At 38.7% G+C, this 15,584-nt stretch overlaps 1 pseudogene; it reads left to right on the plus strand.

The window, feature by feature from the left end:
• The first annotated feature begins 626 nt into the window (after window positions 1-626).
• Window positions 627-3,454, plus strand: LOC109461098 (eukaryotic translation initiation factor 4E transporter; annotated as a pseudogene).
• Window positions 3,455-15,584: the final 12,130 nt, after the last annotated feature.

Genomic DNA, 15,584 nt, shown 5'->3' on the forward strand with positions numbered 1-15,584 from the left:
TAAAAAACATGTGCAATACATTCCCATGTTCATTGCAGCATTATTTACAGTAACCAAGATATGGAAGAAACCTAAGGGACCATCAACAGATGAATGTATAGAGAATTTGTGATATACTGTGTTTCCCCAAAAATAAGACCTAGCCGGACCACCAACACTAATGCGTCTTTTGGAGCAAAAATTAATATAAGACCCAATATTACATACATTATATTATATTATGTTATATTAAAATAAGATCCGGCATTATATTGTATTATATTATATTACATTACATTGCATTATATTATATTATAAGACCCAGTCTTATATTAAAATAAGATGGATCTTATATTAATTTTTGCTCCAAAAGACACATTAGAGCTGATGGTCCCGCTAGGTCTTATTTTCAGGAAACCGGGTATATATTAGGTTGGTGCAAACGTAATTGCGGTTTAAAGGTTAAAAATAATAGCAAAACTTGAGCGGGGTGGCAGGCCGGCAGCGGGCTGGTGGGGTCCAGCCGCCGGGGTGGACAGCTGCGGGCCTGTGCTGGCTCCTGCTCTGAGTGCCTGGCCAGGGGATTCCACCCCCTCACTCCCTCCAGCCTGCTTCCCCTCGTGCAAAGAATTGTAGACCAAAGAGCCATGGATAGAAGTGTGGGTGAAACAGAAAATGAAGATACTTTCCTTGACTTGAAGAAGCAACTGGCCTCGAAATCCCCCATCGCTATACAAAAGAGGAGGTTTTGGATATAAAAGAATGCCCTCATTCCAAACAAAGGCCTTCATGCCTCTCGAAAAATACGACAGTGATGGCGTCTGGGACACCAAGAAGTGGCATGCCTCTCTTTAGCCAGCTTCAGGGAGGAGCTCACCAGTGGAAAGTGTGAAGAAAGAGTTGGATACAGACCGGCCTTCCCTGGTGCTCAGGATAGTAGATCCACGAGAGCGCGTGAAAGAAGATGACTTAGATGTTGTTCTCAGCCCACAGAGAAGATCCTCTGGAGGGGGCTGCTGTGTAATGGCTGCTGTTAGCTCCCGGCGCTCAGGAAGCCAATTGGAGAAAGATAGTGATGGGCTTCACCTGCTTGGTAGACGAAAGATTGGCAATGGGAGGATAATCCCTGCTAGGACCTTTGAAAAGGATCACCGTCTTAACGATAAGAACCTGCGGGATTTGAGAAACAGAGACCAAGAGAGGGACTACGAGGACAAGCGTTTCAGGAGAGAGTTTGGCGATACTAAGCGTGTCCTTGGTGAATGTAGAAGGAATGATTGCTACACAGAAGAAGAACCAGAACTTGTGGGTCTCAGCTGGACCCACAAGTCAGTCTGAGCTGACTGGCTTTGATGATAAGATACTGGAAGAAGATCACCAAGGAAGAAAAAGAACAAGGCGACGGGCAGCCTCTGTGAAGGAGGCGTAGTCGGGTGCAATGGAGGAGCGGCCGAAGAGCATGAGGAGTAGGGAGGTCATCCTCGCACACGAGCCTGCTGCTGATCAGGAAGGGCCGAGGGACGCCGTCTTGCCTGAGCAGTCCCCAGGAGAATTTGACTTTAGTGAGTTCTTTAACCTTGATAAGGTGCTGTGCTTGGCTTCAATGATAGAAGATGTTTGGAGAAAGGTCAGTCTCCGCCAGTCGGTTCAGTAGGTGGTTCTCTAACTCAAGGCGCTCAGGAAGCTGATCCAGCAGTCTTGGGTCAACACGACATGAAGAACTGGAGAAACTTGCAGTTCTGGAGTAAGGCATCCTCTTTCCTGGACAGAATTTGGGGAATTATTTTGCTCCTATACCATTGGAAGACCATGCTGAAACTAAAGTGGATATTTTACAAATGCTACAGAAAGCCAAAGTGGATTTAAAACCTCTTCTTTCCAGCCTTTCTGCAAATAAAGAAAACTTAAAGAGAGCTCACATTCAGGGGTTATGTTTTCAGTGGAAGAGGTAGAAGCAGGGCTCGAGGGCTTGAAGATGGACCAGCAACGGAAGAATTCAACTGCCTTCATGGCAGAACACTTAGAGGAGACCCTGAGTGCTGTAACCAGCAATCGATAGCTCAAAAAAGATGGAGATATGACTGCATTCAATAAGCTAATGAGCACCATGAAGGCAAGTAGGACTTTGCCTTCTCAGCCCAAAGTCAGCCAAAACCTTGAAAGCCATGTGATGTCCCCTGCTGAGATTCCAGGCCAGCCTGTCCCTAAGAACGCCCCGCAGGTGTTTCAAACACAAGCAGGCTCAGCAGACTACTTTTGTCCACTGATACCATCGCCAATTGGTTTCACTCCAGGACCACCGCAGCTGCTCAGAGATCCATTCCAAGGCATGCACAAGCTGGTGAGCCCTGTCACGGCCCAGATGAGCCAGCTTGAATTGCAACAGGCAGCTTTAGAGGGGCTGGCCCTGCCACATGACCTTGCAGTGCCGGCAACAAACTTCTATAAGCCTAGTTTTGGCAAACCGCCGGTGGACAGAACCAGAGATGGATTCAGAAAACAGGCAACAGCAAGTGACCAAGTCACCAGCACCCGTGCACAGAGGGAATTCCTCTTTCCCTGCCCCCACTGCCTCCATCACAAGCATGCTTTCTCCTTCTTTCACCCCTACCTCAGTGATTCATAAGATGTACAAGAGCAAAGAGAAAAGCAGGGAGGAACCAGCATCTGGGAAAGCCGCTCTTGGTGACAGTAAAGAGGACACTCAGAAGGTCAGTGAAGAGAACCTGCTCTCAGCCAACTGTGCCCAGTGCTGATCGAGACTCTTCCCCCACTACAAACCCCAAACTGTGTGCGCTGCAGCGGTCTTCGTGTCCCACCCCGCTGTCCCAGACGAACCAACCATTACACCAAAGAACAAGATCATCGACCTAAAGCACCTGGGAGAAAAACACCCACCTTAGCATCCCCCGTTCCAGGAGCCCCTTTTCTCCATCCTGTCCACCAAGTCCTCCTTGTGCCCCGTGTCCCAATAGTTCAGCCAGTTCACCGGCTTCACCCAAGCTCGGTCCAAAGGATGCTGGCCCAGGGAGTACATCCACAGCAGCTTCCAAGTTTGCTCCAAGCTGGTGTGCTTCCTCCTGGGATGGATCTGACTCGTTTACAGGGAACATCTGGCCCAATCCTGGATCAACCCTTTTACCCTTTACCTGCCGCTAATCACATTCTCCTAAACCCTCGTCCTGGGACACCGCTGCATCTGGCAGTGGTGCAACAGCAGCTACAGCTCTCAGTTCTTCATCCTCCAGGCTCTGGTTCCCAGGCAGCTGCTGTCAGTGTTCAGACGACCTCTAAGAATGTGCCCAATCGGTCAGGCCTGCCCCACATTCACTCCCAGTTGGAGCACTGCCCCAGCCAGAGGAGCAGCTCCCCAGTGGGTCTTGCTAAATGGTTTGGCTCAGATGTGCTGCAGCAGCCCCTGCCTTCCATGCCCACCAAAGTCATCAGTGTGGATGAGTTAGAATACCGACTGTGAGCAGCGTAGGCAAGCTCACCAAAACCTGGGCCTGTGGTGGCATCCTGGTCAGGACTCTGCCTCCTCATCTTGGGTTGGTTTACAGGCTTTTACTTTGGAGCACTCTCTGCAAAACTGTTTCGGGGGGCCTAGGCCTCTGGTGTGCTCTGCATGATGGAAAGATCTTAACCAATCAAGTAAAGCCGACATGGTCTGAATACAGGATGCAGTGTTGTAAATCCTCCAAACAGCCTTTCTTTTTTTGTAAGACATGTGAATGAAGTGTTGGTGTCTTAACTAAGAGTTGGCACCTAAGGGTTCTGAGGAAATAAATGCATAGACCCTTATGTACAGACCTGTGTATAAACAACTTTTGTACATACATTTAGGATAGGTTTTTTTGAACTTATACAGCTGTACATAAAAGTAGCTGATATTAGTTAAGCCTGTGTCAACAGTTTGGATTTTTTTCACTTGTGTATTTGGGACTTTTTCTTTTTGTTGATTGAAGTTGCATATGCTGTGTCTGAATGAAAAATAATAATAATAATTGCAAAAATTGCAATTACTTCTGACTAACCTGATACATATATATACACAGGCATATATATATATATATATATATATATATATATATATATATATATATATATATATATAAAATGCAATATCATGCAGCCATAAAAAGGAAGGAAATCCTGCCATTTGCAACAACATGGATGAACTTGAGAGCATTACTCTAAGTGAAATAATTCAGAAAGAGAAAGACAAATACCATACGATCTTATTTATATGTGAAATCTAAAAAGAAACAAAAACAACCCTAACTCATAAATACAGAAAACCAACTGATGGTTGTCACAGAAGGGGGTTGGGGGGTAATCAAAAAGGACAGAGGTGGTCAAAAGGTACACATTTTCAGTTATAAAATAAGTAACAGAGATGTAATGCACAGCATGGTGACTACAGTTAACAATACTCTATTGTGTATTTGAAAGTTGCTAAGACAGTAGATCTTAAAAGTTATCAAACACATACACACACAAAATGGTAACTATGTGTGATAAGGGATGTTAACTAGATTAATGCGGTGATCATTATGCAATATATACATATATCAAATCATTATGTTTTACTCCTGAAACGAATATAATGCTATAGGTCAATTACACCTCCATAAAAGAATTAAAATAAGAAGTTAATGCAGCATTTTTAGCACGGCCGTCAGCATTGTCCCGAGGACACTCACCACCACATCCTGCAGTACCGCTCCACCACCACTACAGGTGGGGACTCCATCAGTTCCTTCTGCTCCCCACGCAGCATCAAATCACTGAACAGCAGCATCTGGTTCCAGGTAGGGCGAGGGTCTAAGAAATGACCAGGAAGGCAAGCCACATAAATAATAAAATTGCAAACCCTCTCCTATCACATCACATACTCTTTGCCCTGCTTTATGTTTTTTCTTTTCAGTTAACACTTATCATCTTGTAAAATATTGTACAGTTTACTCATTTATTATATCTGTTGTTTGTTGTCTCCCCCACCAGAAGACTGTAACCTTCAGGAATGTCTTAGTTTGTTTCAAGAAGACCCAAAACAACGATGTGAAGGAAAGTAGTTCATCTGAAAGGGAATACCAGAAAGCACAGTAAGGGATTGAGAAGGGAGACAGGAAAGAAAAGAAGGCCAATACAGTGAGCGATACTGAGCAGGTTGCCACTAAAGAAACAGGTTCTATCCCACTGGGGCCCCTCGGAGAAACTGAGTGGGATGCTTCAGAATCATCTCATGCTTCACTGCTTGAGGATCACTCATGTGCATTAACTCTACAGCATTTCTAGACTACCCACATAGACAAGCTTGCTTCAGTGGCTAGAGAACATCAGGCCAAGAGGCAGGAAGACATTAGCATATATGAGAACTGTCTGCAAGAGACCTCAAAGATAAACCAAAGAGTTATGATGAGCAGGTACCAACCGCCTTGCTAACATACAGGTCTTTGTGTCTGTGTACTTGATTTTTGTTTGGTTGGTTGTTTTCTTGAATAATTTATTTTTTTTATTTAAGTATAGTTGGTGGTATACAATGTTATATTAATTATATTAGTTTCAAGTGTACAATATAGTGGTTTGACATTTTTATACCTTACAATGCGATCACTCCACTAATGCTCATAACCATCGGTCACCGTACAAACCTATCACAATGTTATTGACTATATTCCTCTTCCCCTTTTCCGGTCATCCCCTCCCTCCCCTCTGGTAACCATGCCTTTGGTCTCTGTTTCTATGAGTCTGTTTTTGTTGTTTTGTTAGTTCATTTGCTTTTTTGATTCTACATATAAGTGAAACCATATTGTATTTGTCTTTTTCTTTCTGACTTAATTCACTTAGCATAATACCCTGTAGGTCCATCCATGTCTTTGAAATTGATATATCCCAAAGGTCGAGAAAAGACCCTGGCACATAGTAGGCAAACAAGAAAGTCGGTGTTGAATGTTGTTGAATGAATAAAGGGTCAAAAACGAAATCACATAAAACTAGAAAAAAGTGTGTAACTAAACAAAAGAAGATCCCCACATATCATAACTTGTGGGATATAGCTAAGACGGTACTTTGAAATAAATGGATGACCAGAAATACTTATATTACTGAATGAGAAAGGCTAAAAATTAGTAGTCTAAGCATTCAATTTATGTCATTAGAAAAAGAACAATATAATGAGCTCAAAGAAATCCAAATAAAGGTAAGAACAAGAACAAAAATTAATTCAAATAGACAATAAAGGTATAACAAAGAAAACTAAGTAAGCCAACATATTGTTTTTTGATACTTCATTACAGATTAAATTCATTTTGTTAGAAGAATCTTCAGGTAAGTATTGTGTTACCCATAATATTATTTTATCTTTTCATTTTCTGTTGCATCTATAGTTTTGTTCTTATTTTAATCACATTTTAGTTTATTTGTGCTTTTTCTCTTTTTTTCCTTGATTAATATTGCTAAGGCTAACAATCTTAGCAATATTAAGCATCTTCATAGAAAGAAAATTCCAGACCCAGATGGCTTTACAGGCAAGTTTCTACTAAATGTTCAAACAACAAACTATACCAATTTTGTGCGAACTTTTCCAAAGACTACGAAAAGAGGGAATTGTTTAAAGAGGCTCTTCAGTTAGCCATTGCTGCAATACTGCCTAGTATTTTGCAGCCATAAGTGATTGTGTATTATTGGCCCAGAAAAAGAAAAATAGGTCAACAGAATTGAGCAGAGTCCAAGAACAGAGCCATGCATACTTGTACACACAAACATCATGTATGTTAGGGATAGACAGAGGAATGGGAAGTACCATGAAGTAAACTGTGAAAGAGCAAATGGTTTCTTATATGGAAAAAAAAGATGAAACTGAATTGAAGGATATAAATGAAAAGAGCAAAACTTGAAAACGTAGGTGAATTCTTTATGAACTCCAGATGGGGAAGAATTATTTTTACAGGACAAAGAAGTACAGACCCTAAAGGAAGAGATTGATAAATTTAACTACTTTAAAATTAAGAACTGGGAAAAATAATTTGCAACACATATAATCCACAAAGGAGTTTAAAAAAACCTGCAGATAATAAGAAAAATGAAAGCCTATTAGAAAAATGGGCAAAAGGCAAGCAGACTCTTTACAGAAACAGAAACACAAATGCAAAATTTGAAAAGGCATTCTACTCTCATTTAAAAAATCAGAAATTTGTAAATCAAACCATGAGATTTCATTTTAAATGTACCAAACTGACAAAAATTAAATAACCCTACAATAAAAAGTGCTGGTGTAAAGGGAATTTTTATACACTATTGGTGAGAGTATAAATTACATGACTACTATGGAAAACAATTTGTCTAACAAAATTTGTCCAGCAGAAACAATTTGTCTAGGAAAAAAAAATAATTACCTAGCAAAATGGAAATTCACATATCCCATTATCCATCAATTTCCACTCCAAAGTTTATAATCTAGAGAAAGTTTTGCATATGTTTACCAGGAGACATGTATAAATGTATTTTGAACATCATAGTTTTTAACAGCAAAGAAAATAAAAACTAGAAATAACTCAAAGTTTTAGCAAGAGGAGAAATGAATGAACTAGCAAATGTTCAAAGAACAAATGAATGAACTATACCTACATGCATTAACATGACTATATCTAATATAAAAAGTGAGCAAGTCAGTCTCACAATACATACATCTCCTTTCATACAAATGTCAAAACATGCAAATGTAAGCAATATATTATTTGAGAACATATAAGGTAAGGCTATTTTTAAAAAGTAAGGAAATGCTAACCGCAAAATTCAAGATCGTAGTTACCTCTGGGAATGGAGGAGGAAGGATACAATTGGAAAGAGGTACACTGGGTACTTCATAGGTGCTAGGACATCTATGCATACATGTTACTACCTTAACTATTAATTTTTTAAAAGGCCTCCCTCACAAGTTATTTTAACATACCAATCCACAAAATCGCAATTATGGTCTTCACACTTGTCTAAAATCACATGCAATCACCTAATTGCAACAAATGAAAGAAGATAAGGAATAAGGAAAGCCCTGTCCTCCCACAGTTCTCATGACATAGTGTCGGCTCAGACTTCTCAACTCACCATTAATACCATCTCCATAAAGCTCTGGGTATTATTATATATGGAAACCTCTACTGGTTGGTCCCTTCCTGACTATTACCATCAAGAGAAAGGGAGCTAGAGCAGCATCCTACAGAATTATGTTTTAACCAGACATATGCTCTATAGGGATGCAATATATTACAGAAGTACATCAAAAAAAATATTTTACCTTGTATTTGAATTAAAATTTAAGTCTATTATGTAATAGTGTATCAATTAGATTAAATCTATTTTCAGAAACTCAATTATTAAACTAAGAAAAATTGCTACATCAAAGTCTGGCTGTAGGATTCAGCTGGGCAATTCTTACATTATTATAGTAATAAAAAAGAACTTATGTCTGTCAATCTCTTTTAAAGTTAAGTTCAGCAGTTACTTATATGGAGCTAAGTATTCACCTACCCTATGACACAGGAGTTCCAAACCTACATATTTACCTAAGAGAAATGAAAATGTATGTCCATAAAAAATTTGTCCATATGTCCAAAAAAGACTTACTCAAGAAACTCTTTAAATAGTAACCAAAAACTGCAAACAACCCAAATATCCATCAACAGGAGACCAGGTAAGCAAATACAGTGGGTGCCAAAAATATTTGTACACATTTTAAGAAAGGAAAACTGTATTAAAATTGTAATACTCAACACATACCGATAACAAAAGATGAATACAAGTCACATTTGACTTCTGCAATTATAAGAGATGTTCAAAGCGGTTACCATCAGCGTCTAGACACTTCTGATTACAGGGAACTACTGCTTGAGCAACACTGACCAAAGTGTCCACATTTTTTGGCACCCCCAACATATATAATGAAATACTATTTAAAAGTTTTTAATTAACTACTGAGACACATAACAATGTGAATGAATCTTAAATCTTTATATAACAGTAGAAGCCAGATACAGAGAATACATTATATGATTTCACTCATAGGAAATACAAAAGTGTTCAAATTCAACTGATAGTGCTTGAAAGCAGAGCAGTGGTTATGTACGGGTATGGGAACTAACTGGAAATGAGTGTAAGGGAACTGTGTGGAGTGACAGAAATGTTCAGCATCTTGAATGTCATATGGGGTCATTTATCAAAACTCATGCAATTGTACACTGAATTCATTTCTCCATATACAAATTTTACCTTTCAAAGGTCATTAAACTTTGAATGTTACAAATTGGGTGAACTATTGTATTTTGGTAAATAAAGATTATTCAGTCTCTAATCTCAGCAATGAAAAAAATTTTTTTTGTTGTGTTTCTCTCATTACAAGGGTGTTTTTCAGGCAACCTTTTAAGAGAAAAGGCCCCTGGGGAAATCATGTATTGATGTACTACGGCTTCTCTGAAAAAGCAAGCAGCAGTTTTGTAGATATATTAAAACTTATAGTAAATAATAGATTTGATAGTTTCCTTGTTGGCACAAATTATTAGAAATGATCTGCAGTCATCAAAGTTCTCAACTATTCATGAAACTGAAATGCACAGTGTTTACTTAGCAGTGAAAATAAGAAGGAATTAGAATAAAATTAGCATGAGAAGAGAAACTGAGAAAAATCTTTTCATTTTCAAAAAGTTAAAGGGCCCAAATAAAAAGAAAAAAAAAAAAGTTTGGTTCTTCCCCATGCCCTCCCCTCCCTTCATGAACCACATTCCTTTTCCATATGAAGAAGTACAAGCCCCTGTTGTCTTCTTGTCCGATGTATTTTTCAAATGCATTAGAACCAAGATATTCTTAGAAAAGTACCATCTATGGCCCCCATTTCTCCGCTGCTTAATTTATTGCATTGCTCATTTCTCCTGAGGTCCCCAGGTGCTGAGAATACATTGTTAATTCTGTCCTTGCCCCAAACCTCTCTTTCAGCCTGAGTCCCCCTGCACTCTCCACTCCTACTGTCACATGATAGCCAAGTGTCAACCCCCAAACAAATGGTTCACAGGCCAAATTTCAGCTGACTCAATTCTTTGAAGGCACCAACAAGCCAGAAACAACAGGAGAGCTGCTAGAAGACAAAGAAGGAGCCTAGAGTTTACTTTATCCCAAAACAAGAATAAGTCCAGCCTTGTCAACAGTGACTCAGGTATCCCAGAAGCTCCTCATGATGTTTAAAAGTAAGCATTCTTTCTAATCATCTCTTTTTCTTTTTGTCAATATTAGGAGCTTTTCTTCTGTGCCGTGGACTACCACAATTAATAGTATCTCCTTCCCTAAAGACTCAATTAATTTTTGAACCATTTGTACCAACCAAGCTTGTGAAAACTATGTTTAACCTTATTAATAAAGCTTTTAATTTAAAATATTAATAAATGATTAACAGAAGATTAACTCACAGATGGGCATTAGCTTGTCAACTGTGTAAAATAACAGATTTGTGTTTACTGCATTGCAAATCACGGAGGTAAATTATAAGCATTTATAACTGCTTGCTTTCTTAGAAAAATAGTACTTTCCGATGAATTAAACTGGAAATAGAAGTAAAGTTGAATTCTCTTTATGTCCAGTGAATACAGACAAGGTTCCAACTGACTGCAGTATTTGTGCAGCAAGAAGGCAGTACACTGGAGAGTTCGTTGGTATCTCCTATGAAGATGAAATTCACCAGTGACATCTGGGAAGGAGATTACCATTTAAAACACTGAAATATTTAATTTGAAGAAGTATAAAGAAAAAAAATACAGCTATCTCATCAGTGGGCCACTTTCATTTAAACAGAGTAAAATAGGGAATTTAACCAAGCTTAATTCTTAAATTCTAAATAATGTTTTGATAGTATAATATTCTAAGAGGATATAGATCAGTAAAAAGATATGTTGCAATAAGATAAGAGAAAAACATTTGCAGATGACACTTGGATCTGCCTAAAATGGGACAAGTGTCTGTATCTGCTTTTGAGTTCATGTGCCAGTTTTTGGTGGATGCCTGCATCTCAGCAGCTCAGCACTTTATTTAGCACTGGTTCTGCAGCACAGGTAGTAAAAGATGAGACGTGCTTCAAGGAACCTCAAATAGACGTGAGCGTGGCCCAAATAGCATCAAAAGCTAAAGAGTCCACTCTGCCACCCTCCAACCAGGCATGACTCACACAGGCGAAAACCAAGTCAGTTCGAGGGCTCTTCATTCCACCACAGGCAAATTCCCCCCAGAAATAGCTCTCTGCCTACGAGCATATTTAAGTTACGAAATTATGTTTAGCAAAGTAATATGACTTTTGCTTTCCTTGCACATTTATATGATTTTTATTTGCCTTTTTACAAGTGTTTTCAATTAAAATTCTCCTGGGCATGAGTACTTTATATATTCTATGAACTATTTCATATGAAGCTAAGAAATTTCCCCCAGTAATATTGTTTCAATATTTTTAATGAGAACAAGTAAAGTGGCTATAAAGTTCAAACAGCTTTAGAGGGGGGAAAAGAAGCATTAGAATTTGTGTTCCAAGATTAACATATAAACACTAATGATCTACTTACCAAGTAACAAATTAGTACTTTTTTTTACAATGGCAGAGCAGCGCATGATTAAAGATTATTAAGACTTAGATAAGGAATTTATAGAAATAATAAATTAAAACAATGTATTAAGTTGACATAATCCTGTTCGTTTTTGCAGTCTGCTATTTAAACTGTGTGACTAGGTTGCTGTTCCCCAGAAAATTTCATAAGAGGACAGATTCCGAGGTGCCACATTTGTCATATATATTAGTATGTTATTCAATATTTGTCATCAGATTGATGTAAGATAAAACCGCAAGCATTATTTTTTTCAAAAATAAGCTCCATAGACTCTTTTTTTTAAGTGCATTACTTATATTTTCATGGTTATATCCAGGAGTTAGACTTCTGACTCCCTAAAGCATCCAGGGTAGATCCAATTCAATAAGGGAGGCTGTCACAAGGTCCACGCACTTTGTTCCACAGGTGACATGTGTCCTCCAAGCAAACTTCTTGGTGGAAAAAAACAGAAAGTGTTAGAAGCCAGTGTCCTGAGGACGCAAGAACAACTGAAGAGAAAGACAGTAAGATAAACTTTAAAAGGCTGGCAATGGAGAATCACACTGGATAGGTCCCAACAACCCGAACATTTCTTAAGGACCTCACAATACAATAATTGGCATTCATAATAATACACCCTACCCACCAAGAAGTGGTTCAGTTATACTCATTAGTTACTCTTTACCAAGGGATAAGGGTGTTACGATCTCTGTCGAATGGCTGGAAATGTTTAAAAACTGGGGAGCTTCAAAGTGTCAGTGTGACTAAGCCCGTATGGATCACGTCCCCCAAAATATCACACAAACAAGATGAAGCTTTTTAGAATATGAGGGGTAACTGGTGAAGATGCTACTTAGGAATCTGACAATGTGGGTTCTAGTTTCTGCCACTGACTTTTGGCAGATCTAGTAACCTCCCAGAGCCCCTTGCTTCTCCTTTGCAAGCATTTGCTAACACCTGTCCTCCCTGCCAAACAAGATGTTTCTAAGGATCAAAAGAGTTTGGTTTTCACATGAGAACACTGTCAAAAGTAAAAAGAGTTTCTTCAACCCAAGAAATTATTATCACTGAATACACTGTAATGAATAATTTATCTTTAATATTTTTCATTAGCTCAATCTAATGACATCTTCCATAATAAAAATGAAAAACTTCATTTCTGTTTGAAGGCCATATGGCTAGCAGTGCACTTGAGTATACTGATCTAGCTAATGGTGACACAACACAAACAATCCCATTCCAGCTATGCCCACACACTTATACAATTTATTAGAAGTTATTTTCTCAGCTCTGTATTTGAATTTGGACAAATTAAACCATTGTCCTTTGTTATAATTAACCCAAAGTGAATTAATCACCAACTTTCCAGCAGCTATGAGATAATCCACCTGCTTTAACATTTTAAAATGAAAATATAAAAATGAAAGGAACTCCTCAACCTAACTTCAGTTCCCTTCCTCAAATTTCCTCAGCTTAATTCTATATCCCTTTTTTACAACAAACTACCTCAGATTAAGTGTGCCCAAACTGTTAATCATTCCTACTACGAATTCCTACTGAGAAGGTCCTGGAAATGCAGGATGGAAACCACACGAGAGAGCAGAGAGAACTTAAACCCAGATGTCACGTCAGCACTCTGCAGAGATCTTTGAGGAGGCCGGGGGTGAAGCCAGGTTTAAGAGGCAACATGCTTGTATCAGTTTTCCATTGTTCATATAAATTACCACAAATGGGGTGGCTTAAAAAACACACATTTATAATCTGATGGTTCTGTAGGTTAACAAGTCCGACACAGATGTCGCCAGGTTAAAATCGAGGTGCCATATTTCTTCTCATAAAATCTAAGATCCATTTTCGTGCCTCCTCCAGCTTCCAGAGGCCACCCCATCACTTGACTCCTGGCCCCTTTGTCCATCTTCAAAACTAACAATGGCAAGTCAAGTGCTTCTCACATCACATCAATCTGACCTCTTCTGCCTCCCTCTCCCATATTTAAGAACTCCAGTGACTAGACTGGTTTCACCTGGATAATCCAGGCTAATCTCCCCCATCTCAACTTTAATCAAAATCCCTTTTGCCATGTAACATACATATTCACAGGCTCCAAGGACTAGGACTTGGACATTTTGGGCGGCAGGGGGAACACTATTCTGCCTATCACAGTGCTACAGGTAAGAGGCGATTTGACAAGAAGTTATCATTGTCTTCTTCTTGCTCCCCTCAGCCAGTTTAAACACAGCAAAGAGTATGAAAACATTGATCACATGATGGCCTTCTCCTGCTCAGACTCGTTCAGTGGCTTCTAGCCCTTTGGAACAAAACCCAGACTCTTTATCACAGCCTACAAGGGTCTACGTAATTCAGCCCAGTGTATTTGAAACGTCTTGCACTGGTACCCATAGTAAGAAATTCATTTTTAAATCATAAGCTAGCATGTAGCACAGGCATGTACCACATGCAGACAATTACATTTGCAAACTCATCCTAGAAAAAGTGTTACACACCTCATTGCTGAATATCACTATGGTCATTTTCGAAGTACTCTCCTTGGGAAGCTATGCACTGATGCCAGCGCCTAGTCCACCCTTCAAAGCAATTTTGGAACTCTTTCTGGAATGACCATAAGAGGTGTCATTGTATTACCCTTGATGGCCTGAATGTCATCAAAATGTCTTCCTTTCAATATTTCCTTTATCTTCAAGTAAAGAAAGAAGTCATTGGGGGCCAGATCAGGTGAGTAGGGAGGGTGTTCCAATACAGTTATTTGTTTACTGGCTAAAAGCTCCCTCACAGACAGTGCTGTGTGAGCGAGTACATTGTCGTGATGCAAGAACCATGAATTGTTGACGAAAAGTTCAGGTCATCTAACTTTTTCACGCAGCCTTTCCAAGCACTCCCAAATAATCAACTTGGTTAACTGCTTGTTCAGTTGGTACAAATTCATAACGAATAATTCCTCTGATATCAGAAAAGGTTAGCAACATCGTTGTAAAAAGTTCACGAACTTAATTGTCAGACCTCATATACTATATAATATATATGCATACATACATAGAACACCTTGTTTTGAAAGTTGTTGTATTCTATCTATGGACAAAAGTAAACTGGGCTGTGAATTAAAATATATGAGAAAAAGATCAGTATGAAATAAACAGATCATTCTACAAATCCATGTCCATTACTCTTTAGAATAGTAGTGGAAGACTGTGTTTCAGGGAAAAATTGTGTTTTCATCAGTTATTTAATTATTTGCTCATCTATATCCTATAAGCTATTTTGGTGAGGTCATTTTTTAAATAAAAAATATGAATAATACAGATTCATCTTCTCCAAATAAATAATCACTATGCACAGTGGCAAAACCAAATATTATGTGAATATCGTCTTTCCTTTGAAAAAAATATCAGATGTCTTTTTAGCGTTTTTCAAGCATTCTTTACCTCCTATATTCACTAAAGAGTATAGAAAGTACGACTTGCACAGGAATTCTTAAGTGTCCTTATTCTGTAAGTAGCTACTTAATTTCACGTGAATTTCCTCCACTCACGGCCTTCTACCTGCCCATCTTCAAATAAGAATTTCAAGTTCCTACTAATTTACTCTTACTACTGCCATCAAAGACTTCTAAAATCAGCCCTTGGCCCATGCTTTGTTCTGGCCAAAGTATAAAAGAGATTAAATTTCAAGGCATAGTCAGATATGTTCTGTGGATCAGGATGGGGAAAGGAGATTATGGAATATCTCTTTATTCCTCCACTCTACTCAGTTGCCTCTTCACTCCATTTCTATGTCTTTGCTTCTCTCCCTTCTCTTATGGGACTGCAAGTCTATTAACAGTGACTGGAAAGATTAAAATGGATTGACTGTTGGCTCTCTACATGTACCTCATTTATAAACTTTTATTAATGTTTACAAAGAAAAAACATTAACTAACACAGCAGAAATTATATTGATCTAATACAACACTGTTGTTTACCTACTCAACCTTTA

Source organism: Rhinolophus sinicus, linkage group LG05 (genome assembly GCF_036562045.2).
Source record: "Rhinolophus sinicus isolate RSC01 linkage group LG05, ASM3656204v1, whole genome shotgun sequence".
NCBI classification, from domain to species: Eukaryota; Metazoa; Chordata; class Mammalia; order Chiroptera; family Rhinolophidae; genus Rhinolophus; species Rhinolophus sinicus.